Source organism: Barbus barbus (genome assembly GCF_936440315.1).
Source record: "Barbus barbus genome assembly, chromosome: 31".
Classification (NCBI taxonomy): Eukaryota; Metazoa; Chordata; class Actinopteri; order Cypriniformes; family Cyprinidae; genus Barbus; species Barbus barbus.
In genome coordinates, this window is record NC_136759.1 from 19,373,113 (window position 1) to 19,389,253 (window position 16,141).

Consider the following 16,141-nt stretch of genomic DNA (forward strand, 5'->3'; position numbering starts at 1 on the left):
AGTCATTTAACATTATGATTGAGCAGTAAACTGAGATCAAGACTCAAGCTTCCAAAGAACTTTAACATCTAAAAGCCTCAGAAACTGAAACCAACTTCCTGGGAGCGTCATCAAGTCAGAACGAGGCCAACCAACCACTGAAGAGTATTTTCGTGACAACAACCTACCAAGCCGCCAATCAGCGCACAATCTTTCCGGAGCCGGGAACAACTGAACTCAACTGAAAGCGAGAAAGTTGAAGTAGAGAATTCTTGAACCGGAAAGAACTGAACTGAACCGAAAGCAAAGAAAGTAAGACAAAATCTCCTAAATTTGCTGGAAACTGGTTGTATTCATCGCTAAGAGTAAAGACAGAAAACTTCCATGTGTGTGTGATTTCCCTCAGGTTGAAAACGAGCATTAGAACCTAAAACGCTCTTCAGATCAAAACAATTCATTGCAACGAATGTGTGTGTTTGTTTACGTCTTTTGTTTCGTGTTGTTTAGCTTAGTATTGTGTTAGAGTAGTGAAATAAACTTTGACTCATTAAGAAATCTCATGTCTGTTGCTATGTGATTTTCCAAGTCTGAAATTACTTACCAAAAGATTGCGTTTATCTGTGCTCATTGATAACTAACTATTTGGTTTGTTTTATCGTTGGCCGCGAATAAGATAAACAAAATTGTTAAGAGATAACGTGCTGATTTTAATGCTTGCTGGACAAGTCGTTAATAAGGTATCGTTAACAAGGTATAAGTTGGACATTCTGATTAATCTCAATTAATCTTATAAATATCGAATCTTAAGAGTGATTCCCTAAAAGCTAAAGTTAGAACAATGATTCTAAAGATTACTTACAACATATACTGTGTAAACATTCCATGTCCATTATCAGAATCAGAATGAGCTTTATTGGCCAAGTATGTTTACACATACAAGGAATTTGTTGTAGTGACAGAAGCTCCACAGTGCAACAGAAAGACAGTAACAGGACACGACACAGGTAATAAAAACAAAATAACAAGAAATAGCCAATAACCAATGTACAAAGCAGCAAAAAAAACCCCCAAAAAACAATATATAATATATAATATAGACAACTATGTATGTACAGGTCAAGTATGTGCAAATTAGAAATGATAAAAATAAAATAAGTGAGTGTGGTGAATGGATAATGTATTAGTTGTGTGTTCCACGTTTATTATTGAGTGTTCATGAGATGTATTGACTGAGGGAAGAAACTGTTCTTGTGTCTGGTCGTTCTGGTGCACAGAGCTCTGTAACGTCAACCTCGGTAACAGTTCAAAGAGGTTGTGTGCTGGATGTGAGGGGTCCAGAGTGATTTTGCCAGCCCTTTTGCTCACTCTGGATGAGTACAGTTCTTGGAGAGTGGGGAGGGTTGTACCAATGATTCGCTCAGCAGTCCGGACTACCCTCCGTAGTCTTCTGAGGTCAGATTTGGTAGCTGAGCTGAACCAGACAGTTATTGAGGTGCAGAGGATGGATTCGATGATGGCGGAGTAGAACTGTTTCAGTAAGTCCTGTGGCAGGTTGAACTTCCTCAGCTGGCGAAGAAAGTACAACCTCTGCTGGGCCTTCCTGACAATGGAGTCAATGTGAATGTCCCACTTCAGGTCCTGAGAGATGGTGGTGCCCAGGAATCTGAATGACTCCACTGCAGTCACAGTGCTGTTCATGATGGTGAGTGGGGGGAGTGCAGGGGGGTTTCTCCTGAAGTCCACAATCATCTCCACAGTTTTGAGCGTGTTAAGCTCCAGGTTGTTGAGACTGCACCAGATAGCCAGCTCCTTAACCTCCCGTATGTAAGCAGACTCGTCACCACCCTGGATGAGGCCGATCAGTGTGGTGTCGTCTGCAAACTTCAGGAGCTTGACAGAGGGGTCTTTAGATGTGCAGTCGTTGGTGTAGAGGGAGAAGAGCAGTGGGGAGAGAACGCAGCCCTGATGATGGTTCGAGTGCTGGATGTGAATTTACCAAGCTTTACTAACTGCTGTCTGTCTGTCAGGAAGCTGTTGATCCACTGGCAGACGGAGGTGGGGACGGAGAGCTGAGTTAGTTTATTTTGAAGGGTTTCCGTGATAATGGTGTTAAAAGCGGAGCTGAAGTCCACAAACAGGATCCTCACATAAGTCCCTGGTCTGTCCAGATGCTGCAGGATGAAGTGCAGTCCCATGTTGACTGCATCATCCACAGACCTGTTTGCTATGTAGGCAAACTGCAGGGGGTCCAGTAAGGGTTCAGTGATGTCCTTCAGATAAGCCAAAACCAGTCTTTCAAATGATTTCATGGCTACAGACGTTAGGGCCACAGGTCTGTAGTCATTAAGTCCAGTAATTTTGGGTTTCTTTGGGACGGGATGATGGTGGAGCATTTGTAGGACTTCACACAGCTCCAGTGATCTATTGAAGATCTGTGTGAAGATGGGGGCCAGCTGATCAGCACAGATTTTTAGGCAGGCTGGTGACACACCATCTGGACCAGGTGCTTTCCTTCTTTTGTTCTTCCTGAAGACCTTGCACACATCATCTTCACTGATTTGAATTGTAGGTGTGGGGGAGAGAGTGGTTGCTGGTGTGAATGGTTGTGTGAAGAGGTGTTCTGGGCGGGTGTTGGGTGATCGTTCAAAACGACAAAAGAACTCGTTTAAGTAGTCTACCAGGTGTTGATTCTCCAGAGTGCTGGGGGATGGTGTCTTATAGCTGGTGATGTCCTTCATTCCTATCCACACTGAAGCAGGATCACTGGAAGATAATTTTTTCCTGAGCTTGTCAGAATAATTCCTCTTTGCCACTCTGATCTCCTTTTCCAGTGTGTATTTGGCCTATTTGTACAAGACTTTATCCCCCTTTCTGTGAGCATCTTCTTTAGCCTGACGGAGCTGTCTGAGTTTGGCAGTGAACCATGGTTTGTCATTGTTGTAGGATAGATGAGTCCTGGTAGGAATGCACATGTCCTCACAGAAACTGATATAAGATGTTACAGTCTCTGTGAGCTCATCCAGATCATTTGCAGCAGCTTCAAAAACAGTCCAATCAGTCAGGTCGAAACAGGCTTGTAGATCCCGCTCTGTTTCGTTAGTCCATCTTTTAACAGATCTTAATACAGGCTTTGCAGACTTAAGATGAACCAAACAGTGATCAGAGAGTCCTAAAGCTGCTCTTGGAACAGAGTGATATGCGTCCTTTATTGTTGTGTAACAGTGAATATATTACTGTCTCTGGTGGGACATGTGATGTGCTGTCTGTATTTTGGCAGTTCACGGGAGAGATTTGCTTTATTAAAGTCCCCGAGAATGATTAAAACAGAGTCCGGGTGTTGTTGCTCACTCTCTGTGATCAGATCAGCGAGTTTCTGTAGAGCTGTGTTCACGTGCGCTTGCGGTGGAATGTAGACACTCACGAGAATGAACGAGCAGAACTCCCACGGCGAATAGAACGGCTTGCAGTTAATGAAGAGCGTTTCTAGATCTGAACAACACATCTTCTTTAACACAGTTACATCTGTACACCACCTCTCATTGATGTAAAAGCACGTCCCGCCGCCGCGCGATTTCCCGTTGATTCCGTGTCCCCATCTGCTCTGATCAGCTGGTAATTAGGCAGTTGAATCGCGCTGTTCGGTATGTCGCCATTCAGCCAGGCTTCCGTGAAACACAGAGCAGCAGAGTTAGAAAAATCCTTGTTTGTCTGGGAGAGCAGAAGGAGTTTGTCCGTGTTGTTGGGTAGAGAGCGGAGATTTGCCAGATGAATGCTAGGCAACGGCGTTCGAAATCCGCGCTGACGAAGTTTCACGAGCGCTCCGGCTCTCTTCCCCCGTCTGCGCCTCCTCCTGAAGCGTTTGACCAGAGCTACGGCTCCGCCAACTACAATGTCCAGCAAAACGTCCGAAAAATCAAAAACTGGTAGAAGATTTTGTGGTGTGTTCTGCCGAATGTTCAGCAGATCATCCCTGGTATAACTGATTTTATTTGAAAAACAAAAAACAGGAAAAACAAACAAAAACAATATAAACACTGAAGAGCAATGCACAATAGCTGCCATCATCGGCGCCATCTTGGATACATCCCCGTTGTGAAACCCGCGAGACACAACAAAAACACAGCTCCGATCACAACGTCCTCCATCCTCCTGTTGTTAAGGTTGTTGTTGTTTGTGACATCGCTGTAATGCCTGCAGTAATGATTGCAGTAATGCCTGTGAAGTAATATGTTAGCGTGAGCACACAATTTTACACAGCTAGTCAACTAACTGTGTTCTGTAGCATCTGCGCTATGTTGCTAAAATTAACTTTTGGATCTAATTAAATTATTTCCCATATCCAAGTTTCAGGTTATAATATGCAAAAGTCTGAACATTAATCTCGTAATTTTACAGTAAGTAGTGAAATTTACCCCAAATAAAGGCTTAAACATCTAAAAAATGCACATTTAAAGTGCTCCTCTTTTGGTGAAAGTTTTTAGACATCTTTCAAAATGGCCACCAGACAGCATGACCACATGTGTTCGAAATGCCATACTATCATACTACTCTTACTATTTCTGCAGCATGCAGTATGTATGTTGCGCATAGTATGCAAATTTTCTGTATGCATGAAATACCCGGTTGACCTACTATATTTGCCAGAATCTGCTAAATATAACTCAAGTACACTGAACTGGAGGCGGGGAATAGTATTTATAAATGTTACACTTGTATATGTATGTATATACATATACATGTAAACTACAAACTATCACTGTGCACTTAAAAACAATATCATTAGTAGGACATAAATTGTACTTTAACCTCTACGGCACTTTTCCGATCAAGTCAAATGACGTGATGCACCTTTATCTCAATAGGGCTTTATACAATGTTTCAAAGATATTACATAATAATATTAATAATGCAGTAATATAATATAAAAATAAAATGTATAAATAAACTTAATATTTCAATTAAGCAACCAGAATTAAATTCCGCTGTCAAGCAGCTCTAAAAAGAAATGGAGTGTATTTACTCTAAAGACAAACCAATTTGTTGTCAGAGGCTTTGTACATAAACTCCGCACACCAATGCCTGGCTGCGATAAACAGCACTGCAAAAGACCCGTGAATACCTATAGAATCAGTGGGGCGCAGTAAGCAAGTGACACGAGATGTGTGCTGTTGATGCGAGCGATCCTACCTTTTGACAAACTCGTGCAACTCCTTTTCCCAGCACATACCAGATCAGAAATGCTTTTATTTTCAATAAAAAATTAAGGAAACATTTGAAAAGTGGAGATTAAACGCCTCATTAAAAATACAGTGTGCTTAGCTGTAGGTAGGTTTTTGCCCAATAAAGTGGCGTTCATCAAATAAAATGTATGATAATTTACACTCAATGTGTTACTGCATACTGTTTTATAATGTACTACAGTATTGAAGTATAAATATCTGCCACCTAACTACTATTTACATGCCTGTTGCTAAAGAAAATGCTGCTATTTTAGTGTAAACAGAATTTATCATTATTTGCACTTAGTGTAATTAGTGTAACTGCCAAAAATATCATTGTTCATTTAAAGACAGCTCATTCAGTTCTGTCCAATAACCCCACGCTTTGAAGAAAGGGCAAAGATTCACGTTGACCACCTTGGAGAAGGTCTCAGCATATAGATTCATCTTGCCTGCTTTGTCATTTGGTACTCCGTTCATATCATGGTAGGCAGTAAAAACTTTCCTGAAAGCGTCCCAGCCAAATTTTTCCTGAAGCTGGAAAAAAAAGATGTGTTGATGGAAGATGAGAAAAAATAGGTATAAATATATTATTTTATATTTACATAATTATATTTTTCATAACAATTATATAAACAAATATTAAATTTTATGCAGTCTGTTCACACCTACATGTATGTCTCGAGCGCTGTCCACATACTCCAGCTTTTTAAATCCTTACCGCCACTGCAATACATATTGGTACGAGTCTGACGGTTTTCTAGAGTCATGGCTGGATGAGCATTTGACCTATTTATACCCAGCACTTCCTCATGTACGTACACTGACCACAGGTTGCAAGTGCACTCAGTGGTGTGTGGAGGAAACTCCCAAACTCCACGCTGCTGGTTATGACCCAGCTCGTGAATGGATCCCCAAATACCACTTTTATAGGCTTCCTTTACATTTACTAGAGCTGGGGCAGAGTTGGAGTGCATCATGATGGGATATCCAGCATGCACGAAACCGAGTTTAATTCATTTTAATAGCATGATTCTGTTGTAATAGTGATGCTTCTTTATTCTAACAACGATACTGAGAGTATTTAATAGTACCACCAACCGTGTGTCACGGTGCACACAGCAGGGAGGAACAAGGAACACGCATACGAGGATGTAACTCAAAAACATACTTTACTAGGACATCAGGGCAGGACAAGGCAAGGCAGACGCTGACAGGAACACCGGGGAGTAACGAGTAGACCAGACAAAATGGCACAACACAGACAGGACTATAAATACACAGGTAAATTAACAGACACGGCTGGATTCGAATAAACTACTAATGACATGAGACAAGGACAGGAAACAAACCAAATATGGGCACAAGAGGCAGGAACACATGACACACACACAACAGTTCCCTTACACCGTGAGAGTTCTGAACATCTGCAACAAACCGCTCTTTGCGGAGGAACTTGGCAGGCCTTGCTGCCAGGTCAGCTATGCTTCTCATTATGGTGTCCCACAGTTTAGCCACCTCGTCAGGGTGGTCCAGATTCCTTATATATTCTGATTCTAGTGTCATGATGATGTTCTCAAACTCAAGCTCTGCCCAGGGGGCGGGTGCCTGACGAATCCTGTTTACCCAGTCATCTACACTGGTCTCTCCTAAGGGACGAAACAAGTTAGTGTAGAAAAGTTTTACCATAAAACTGTACATTTTCTGAATAGAAACCTCACTGTGATGCTCATTCAAAATTCTTACCAGACTTGAAGTATGGAGCCTGAACTCAGACCTGCCCGACAATTTCCAACCCATCCACTTTGCTTTGAGGAGGTGCTATTAAGTAGACTAGCCCTCCCCATAGATTGCAGACTTGCAATCGCCCATGGACACAGGACACAGGAGCCCATTTCAGTTTGCTCCACCAATATTTTCTGTTTGGCAACCAAGCTGCACCTGCATAAAGTGTTATTCCCTCATGTTAATAACATGCTCTCGAAGCCTATGAGCAAAATATTTGTACCTATCATGACAAGTATACTATATGCTGCAACTATTCCTTGATTGGGGCTTTGGATACATGTATAGACATGATTGATCGCCCGCCAATTTTCTCTGGAGGTACTGCTATGAACCTCTTCATACCAGGAGAAAGATATAACCCTGTGCTTATCCATTCTTCACAAGCTGAAACAAGTAATTGCATTCTTATTTTATAGTGTTCAAGTATTTTGAATCTTAAACAGAAATAATATTTGGTGGGAAATCTTTCGTACCTCCAGTGTTGGCACTGATCCAAACTCTTGCATTAGACACAGTTGGCAAGCTAGGCCTGTCCTTAATGATGTATGGAAGAAGGGCGTCAGGATCAGGTGACACCTTGTATACTTCAGAGCCAATGTACAATTGTATACATCAGGTGGTCTTTGGCACTTTGAACAGGGCAGTTACTACACACTTGTAGAACCAGAGCCGGACAGTAACGGAGTACATTTACTTGAGTACAGTACTTTAGTACAATTTTGAGGGATCTGTACTTTACTCGAGTATCATTTTTGGGGAGTACTCATGACTTTACTCAAGTACATTTGAGAGGCAAATATTGTACTCTTTACTCCGCTACATTTCTATCCATAACAGTGACTACCCGTTACTTCTTCTAAAAAACAAAAAAAGGAAAAAAGAAAAATCTCGGAAACCCTCAATTTGTTGTTTCCCTCTCAAACGTGATTGGATTGTGCAGGCGCCACTGATTGGGACAGCCTATCAGCAATCACTTTCAGTTTTCCGCCAAAGTCAACTCCATGGTCAGATAATGATTTAGACAAGAGACGAAACCATGGATGAAACAATGGATGAAGAAGCAGCAGGTCCATACCGGGAATGTGCCAACCCGTGGCCCCACCTCGCCAGACTATTTCAATTTTCTGAACAAGTTAATGATAGTTTTCGCTTCAAGTGTTTGCTGTGTTTACCAAAACAGAACTTCATCACCGCCTACAAAAATTCATCCTCCAACTTGCGGAAGCATGTCAAGGTATGTACATTGAAATAAACTTCCTTACATTTCTAAGCGAGATTCTAGCTACAGAAAAGTGCACTAAATGATTGGCTAGCTGCGATAATGCGGCTTTTTGCATTCTCGGTTACGTTTGAGTAGTATAAAGCCACATGCACCCGGCAATTTGCCAGCTGTAGCTAGCCATTTAGATGGCTAACTTTGGCCTGACAATAGTTAGCATAAGCAGAGGCAAGCTAATCGTGTAACAGATAATCAACTGAAGCCCTTTCAGATTCATGTTTTGACATGCCTGCCCCTGACAAATAGAGAGAGCATACAATGTATCTTTTCTAGTCTGAGCTCAAGTACGAAACGTCTTTTTTACCATACAAAAAATGTAAAAGCCTAATTAGTTCAGTCGTAGGCTATGCTAGTTGCAAGCAGGGCATTTCAGCTCACTTATTTCACCAGAGCGAATAACTAGAGCTAGCCTACAGGGGCTATTTGGCTTTTTTTTAAATAACAGTTCAGCTGGCCTAGACAGGATTACAATAGTGTTTGTTGAACTGTAAGGCTTAAATGCCTATTCAAGTGGGGGAACGCTCTTGAGTGTACTTATACCTGTCTTGTTATACCATAAAAAATTGCTGTAGCCTACAATTGTATTTAAATACATGAGAGATATGCTACCCAAAGTCTTGTATTTGCCTGACCTAATATTGCAGCACTTGTTAGAATGTCAGAAGCACCTAAATACTTTGCTGTTCCACGTAAATTAAAGTTACTTGCACCAGTAAAACCAATTTAAAAAGTTAGTCTGGAGCCATTGGAAAATTATGAACAACCAGCACTTTATAATTAATAATACTGCTATGTAGACTACATGATGGGTATCTTTTCTAATATTTATTAGTTTATTATAGTGTAAACTGAAATATTATACTGTGTCAGCAGGACGAAAATAACAATGAAGAGTTAGCTGCAGAAGGCACAATCGAAGAAGAAGAAGTAGGAGAAGATTGTGATGCATCTGATGGTGAAGAGGAGGTGGAATTCATGGATGTGGAAGCCATTCTGGAGGAAGATGATGGGCTTCAGTATCAGCTGCCGAAACATCATCGGTGTGCATGCCACTTACTAAATTTAGTTTCCACAGTCGATGTTGATCGGGCTAATAAGACAGAAGCTTACAAGAAATTGTCCAGATCAGCCTTTTCTAAGTGTCAGGCACTCTGGAATAAAGCATCAAGGTCTCCTCAAAATGCAGAGCTTATAGAGGAACACTGTAAGCTTCACTTGGTACAGCCTAATTGAACTCGATGGAACTCCTCTTTCATGGCCGTGGAACGTGTGGTCAGAATCATTAGAGACCAAGGAGAGGGGTCTGTGAGAACGGTCTGTGCTGCACTCAATGTTCCAATGTAAGTAGCTTATGTTAATGTATAATTGTGTTCTTATTTTGTTAGAGTAATGCTTACCACATTATCTGCTATAGGTACATACACAAATAAATAAATGTCCAGCATTTCACAGTGGTTCTGTATACATTTTGTTGAAATATGTGTTTGTTTATTTTCTTCTGTTTCTATTAGGTACAGTCCGGCTGACCTTTTTAGGGGAATATGTCACCACCATGAGTCCAGTTGCGAAGTCCTTGAACATACTACAAGGAGAAGTCAACATTCAGATGGGCTGGCTGCTCCCGACAATCACCACCCTCACAAGCTTGAAAAGTCCAGACCGTCACTCAGATTTTGCAAGCCACTTGTTGATGCTCTTCTTGAAGGTTTGAGGAAGCGGTTTGAGAGCATGATGTCAGAGCCAGAGCTAATTGCAGCAGCCATTCTCGTTCCAAGGTTCAAAACCTCCTGGACCAGCAATGACACAGTCCTACAGCTTGGTAAGGAAAATGTTTTTTTTTTGTTTGTTTGTTTGCTTGTTTTTCAAAAACCTTTACATCCAACAATGATTCTATGCAGTTGTTTACTTACAGAGTAATAATAACAAATATATGTGTTTGTTGGTGTGATTCTGTGTTTCTAATCAAGGCCTTAGTTACATCAAGGAACATCTGCCAGAACACGATGAAGGTCTTCGGTCTCCTGATACCACATCAACCTCTTCTGATGAAGATGACTTCTTCTCCAATGTCAAGCAGACGCATTCCCATGAGATAAGTAAGCAACTTGATGGATACCTAGCCGCTACAGCTGAAGGAGTGAATACACTGGCCCCCTATCCAGCTGTGCGTAACCTCTCACTAAAGCTCAACACAGCCCTGCCAGCTTCAGCAGCGTGTGAAAGGCTTTTTAGCATAGCAGGTTTGCTTTTCACCCCAAGAAGGGGATCAATTCATTCACAGAATTTTGAGAACCAACTTCTCCTCAAGTTGAACAAGGACTTCATGACATTTGATTGAATTGAAGTACAGTACACACACACACACACACACACAGAGTTGTCACACATAGATTGTGTGTGTGTGAGAATGGTGTTATATTCAGCTGAAAGTATTTTTTCCTGCCTTTGCCTGTATGTCAATGTGAGAGGAAGGGGCTTAATACTGTCACTCAAATGAGCTGAATTTTATTTTTCCTTCTTTGTACGCTGACCTAAACACAGCTGATAAGCTGATTTTCTTTAATCATTATTATTTTCTCTTCTTTGCTCTATGCTGCGTGTATAACACGGTCAGGTTCAGAGGTGTGTCAGAACATTGCTATATTGCCTTCTTTGCTGGTTTAGGTTTATTGATTTGATTGATGAAAAAACAGAGAAACTCACATGTACACACAATTGTTAGCTGCATTTTCTTTTCTGATATTACACATTAATGTAAACTGAGCATTTGCTTTGATGTTCTTGAGTATGCGGTGTGTTTAACACAGTCAGGTTCAAATGTGGGTGCAAAAAAATCCATTAAAACTCTAGCAGAGGTTTGTCAGAGCGTTGTCATTGTGCTATTGCCTTGTGGGCAAGTGAGAAATGTTAAATAAAGCAACATGGTAAAAAGATGAAAATGACTTGATTTTACTTTCAATTCCTTTTACATTCTCCAAGGTATTAACATTAACATTTTTCATAACTCCATGTAGGACGTTTCTGTACATAAATGTAAGCACTGTGGCAGTAGTAATGCAATATTTAGAAAATGTACTCTTGTACTCTTGATACTCAAGTACTTTTAAAAACAAGAACTTCAGTACTTTTACTTAAGTAGACATCTGACTGCAGTACTTTTACTTGTACTTGAGTAAAATTTTGCAAGGGGTATCTGTAGTTTTACTCAAGTAATGAAGCTGCGTACTCTGTCCAGCTCTGTGTGGAACACCCACTTTCTTCACTATGTCACTAAGAAGCGCTACCATTGATGTATACCATTGATGACTGTCATGGGATCGCATGCAAAGGTAACTGGCACAGTCGTTGCCCAGCTGTTTTAAGCAGCTCTGTTCTAAGCAGCTCTGTTCTTGATTATTTAATTCTTGCCCCAGGCTTACATGTTCAGCAAACCGATGCAGCATACTACGAAAGTGGTACCCCTCTTTACAACAATGCTCAGCATCTGGGGCTTTGTATAACCCTCCACCCAAGGTGCTGCCCAAAAGACACAATCCCATCTTATTAAGAATGCGATTTCCTGGATAATCAGTCATCACATTGCAGCCACAGTGGGTCTGGGCCCAATACCAGGCATGACCCCCAATCATAAGACCTCCGCCTGCATTTCGAGGGAATGTAAACATTTAGTGTTGGTGGCAGTGCAGTGACCTTTACGGTGCACAGTTAATTAAAATAAATAAACAAGTTGAGGTTTGTACTGAGTGACAGTTAATTTTTGGGTGAATGTGTACTGCAGTATATAAATAATGTTAATAATATACAGTATTATATAGCACAGTGTCGCTATTATTAATTCAAAATAAAAAATATTAGAATTAATTTTCATTATTTGAAATGAAGCTGAAATAACAATAAAATAAAAAGTATATATATAAATAAATACTATACTAGTATAATAAATAATGCAAATTATGGACATATAAGATAAAACTAAAGCCTAAATGAAAGACATAAAAGTGATAGCAAAACACAGCTCGTGAAACAATAATGTTGATACAATGGCAGCATGAATAGACTCAGTTCACACATTTTGCCACTGTGAGAAAAGAAGAGCAAAACAGTACGTAGCTTGAGAGTTTTACAGCCACAGGTGAATCCCACCCCTGCTAAAGGGCTCTCCCCTATAAAAAGAAAAAAAAACAGGTCTGGATTCAACAGACAGCAGGAGGAAATCCCAATGTTACAAGGAAGTTGTTTGGAAAATACATGCATGAGTAGTTCATACCATGGAAGAGAAGAAATACTCTGAGATCAATGATGTAATCAGCCAGATCCCAGCAAAATGAGTATGTTTATATGGAAACAATATTCTGAATTTAACATGATTAACCTCCTGAGACCCAGCTATGGCGTTTTTGCCTCTGTAGTGGACATTCTATTTCAGTGAATTTCTCTGAGACCTCACATGTCACAGTTGTAAGTCTGGATGTCCTGTACAGGGCACATTCAGGGCTTTATAGAGATACTAAATTATTGGAAGTTTCATCATGACCACACCCTCTCCTAGGTCTTTAAAGATGGCTAAATTTAATTTAGTGAAAAAATTTACATCCTTATGGAAATATGATTATATTTTGTAATTGTAATTTAAATCTGAATAATTTTCAAATTGTTTGTCATAAAGCAACACCTCAGGAAAATGTTATAGGTTTTCAAATTCAAATATGACTTCCTGTTATGAAACAGGACATCATTTCATACATGTCCACTGTAGAGGACACCAGGACTAAAAGCATGTTTATTGTGCATTTTGGGAGACATAACAATTGAATAGGAAAATTAATTATTTATCAATTGTCTTATGAAATATTAGATATTATTATGAAAATCTGGCCATTTATTACTCCCATTATAACAATAATTTTTTCAACAAGCTGTCCCAACAGCAACACATTTATATGCAAATTAGATACAGTGTATAGATACACTGTGTTTAATGGGAAAACCTGTTTATGAAATTTTTTACACACATATAGCATAAAACAAAATGGTAAATCAAATCATTTTGTTATATATTTTATAGAGAATCATTCGTTAACAAAGTTTAGTATAAAAAATCCTGAAACCTAAAAATTGATTGGTGATTTAAACAAAAATCCCATTGTTTTTGCCTTTTTGATGTCTATTCATGCCATTTTATTTTTAGAAAAACTGAGTCCTAGTGTTCCATAGGAAAAAAATATGAATAAAATATAATTTGTCAAAAATTTTCTTTTTCTTTTTTTTTTTCTCATGGGCTAAACCAGGGATGTCCAAACTCGGTCCTGGAGGGCCGGCGTCCTGCAGAGTTTAGCTCCAGCTTCCCTCAACACACCTGCATGGAAGTTTCTAGTATGCCTAGTAAGAGCTTGATTAGCTGCTTCAGGTGTGTTTAATTAGGGTTGGAGCTAAACTCTGCAGGACACCGGCCCTCCAGGACCGAGTTTGGACAGCCCTGGTCTAAACAATGTAATGACATGAAAAAATACAAAATTCACAACATTTTTTTTGGGTGGGGGTGGGGGGTGGTCTCAGGAGGTTAAGACAATACTCTGATCTACCATGTACCATGTAAACAGAGATTTCTGATGACCAAAATCTGGCTAAAGTCATACTTGAAGTAAACACAAATCGAATTAAGATGTGGAGTATTCCTGTTTTAGTCACATTACTGTATAGACACCCAAAACTGTATATGGCATCATAATGAAGATGAACTGTTTAGACGTGGAATTCTGGAAAGGACGTCGGATGGCATCGCGTGGGGATGTAATGATGTGTGCCAGCTATGTAAAACGGGAACATGAAAGGAATATTCTAAAAGCATCTCATGTAAATACCGTAATCATAACATTGCCTTATTTAGAATAAGATAAATAATTAGATTACTGATTTCCATGTAAACATAGTCAGACTTAGATTTTCATAACATAATACTGTAAGGCATTAGTCACTTCCACTACAGCCAGTAATGCTCCGTGACACTTTTGTTGGTCTCTATAATGCTGGTTGCAGTTCCTGTGCTAACTGTAATATGTTGTGCGGCAGTCTGAAATTACTTATAAGTGTTTTATCATCAAAATATAACACATCTTCAGGGTCCTCCAAGAGTCTTTCTACCATTAAACATCTTCGTTCTTCATTTTCAACTATTAATAAACGTAATACCATTGCCGGACAGCAAAGCTGTAAGTGTTTTTTTCCGTTAGCTTTCAAATAATTTTGAAGTTAGGACAGCTGTGGGGTTGTCCTAAAGTTAAGACAGCTTTTAGGGGTTTTTGTCAAGTTAGGAGTTTTCTGTAATAGCCCTTTCCTATCTGTAGTTAAGATAAGATAACGCACTTAGGAAATGCTTTTCTGTAATAGCTTTTGTCCTAAATGTGGTCCTAACTGAAATTACCATGGTTACCAAACAGATAAGATAAGTTTTTAAAGTTAGGATCTTTCATTAAGGAATACGTCCCCTGATTTCCATGTAAACGTAGTCAGACTTCCTCACAAGTTATATTATCTGAATAATTTGAGTCATGGCATACTGTAATTAAAGGTTCTAGTGAAAAACCCTTCAGTCCCCAGAGGAACAGTTCAGAGAATATGGACGTCACATTTTCCACGTCAGTTTAAAAAAAAAGGCTTTTCTGTTTCAAGACACTGCACAGTCTAGGGGGCTTGTATAAAGGTCCGTAGGCCTGTGTGTTCAAAGTGCAATAATTGACAAGTATGCAAAAGTTATATAACAAATTGAGCAAAAACACCAGCATAAAAAAATACATCTGCTTTACTTGTGTGTGAGATAACTTCAATAGTTTACACTACACTAATCACTAGACAACTGGTAAATGAAATAGGATGTAAACACTTCCTTTTCTCAGTCTGTCAATTTTTTTACGTATATAGGCTATTTTAAGTAGGTGTTAATTGACACCTACATATGAATATGTTTGGGAGTTTTTAGATGTTGGGGGACAGCTAGAACGCTTTGTTTATTTTAAGAAACTTTGTTTATTCTCTGAACTTTGTTTTGTTTAATCTTAATGTGGTTGTTAAATGCTTCAAAGTGTATTGAAAAAGTTCAAAGGAAATTAATTTGTGAAATTAAAATACTAATTTGTCCCCCAAATTATGTGTCAGGTTCATAGCTTTCCAAAATATAAAAGTCAATGGCCCGGTTTCGTAGAGAGTGCTTAGCCTAAACCAGGATTAGGCCATAGTTCAATCAGGACATTTAAGTATTTTTTTATAAACATGCCTTATAAAAAAAACATTACTAGTGTGCATCTTAAGACAAAACAAAGGGACTGACATGTTTTAAGATCAGTCAGTGCAAGTTTCTTTCAGTTGAAACAGCTCAGATTTACATTTTAGTCTAGAACTAGGCTTAAGCCTTGTCTGTGAAACCGGGGGTATAGTTCATAATTAAAAATCATAGTTAGATTTTTACATTTTAACAAATGTTTGCAATGTTAGGGTGGTTGTCTGGGGATTGCTACAGTGTTATGGACCGTTGCTTTCACTCGGAGGCCATCTTGGCATTGCTCCCTAGGAAGATATTTCCAAGTACAGTAAGCACAGATCCTATCTATTTAAACAGGGAAAGACATAAATCTCAGAAGCTAGATAGATAGTGTTATCCTTAACGTATTACAAATAAAAATATTTACAACATTATAAATGGCATCACAAACTGTGCTTCTTTTTTAGTTAGATTTTAGTCCTGCTAATGCGCATGCACATTCCAGCGTCAACAAACAGGTGATCGAAAAAGGCCAGCTGCACTTTTAACTCTAATTTTAAAAATAAGTTACTAAAATAAGTCACCTATTATTATTATCATTATTATTATTATTATTGATGT

The 16,141-nt window shown here is 39.3% G+C and overlaps 1 pseudogene across 1 annotated transcript; it reads right to left on the reverse strand.

Annotated features, from left to right (window-relative positions):
- Window positions 1-5,531: 5,531 nt before the first annotated feature.
- On the reverse strand, window positions 5,532-7,753 carry LOC306851735 (TRPM8 channel-associated factor homolog; annotated as a pseudogene). Its single transcript has 7 exons — window positions 7,750-7,753; window positions 7,460-7,640; window positions 7,264-7,370; window positions 6,945-7,139; window positions 6,606-6,847; window positions 5,867-6,202; window positions 5,532-5,735 (listed from the first exon to the last, which is right to left on the reverse strand). The product of its transcript is annotated as a TRPM8 channel-associated factor homolog (transcript).
- Window positions 7,754-16,141: the final 8,388 nt, after the last annotated feature.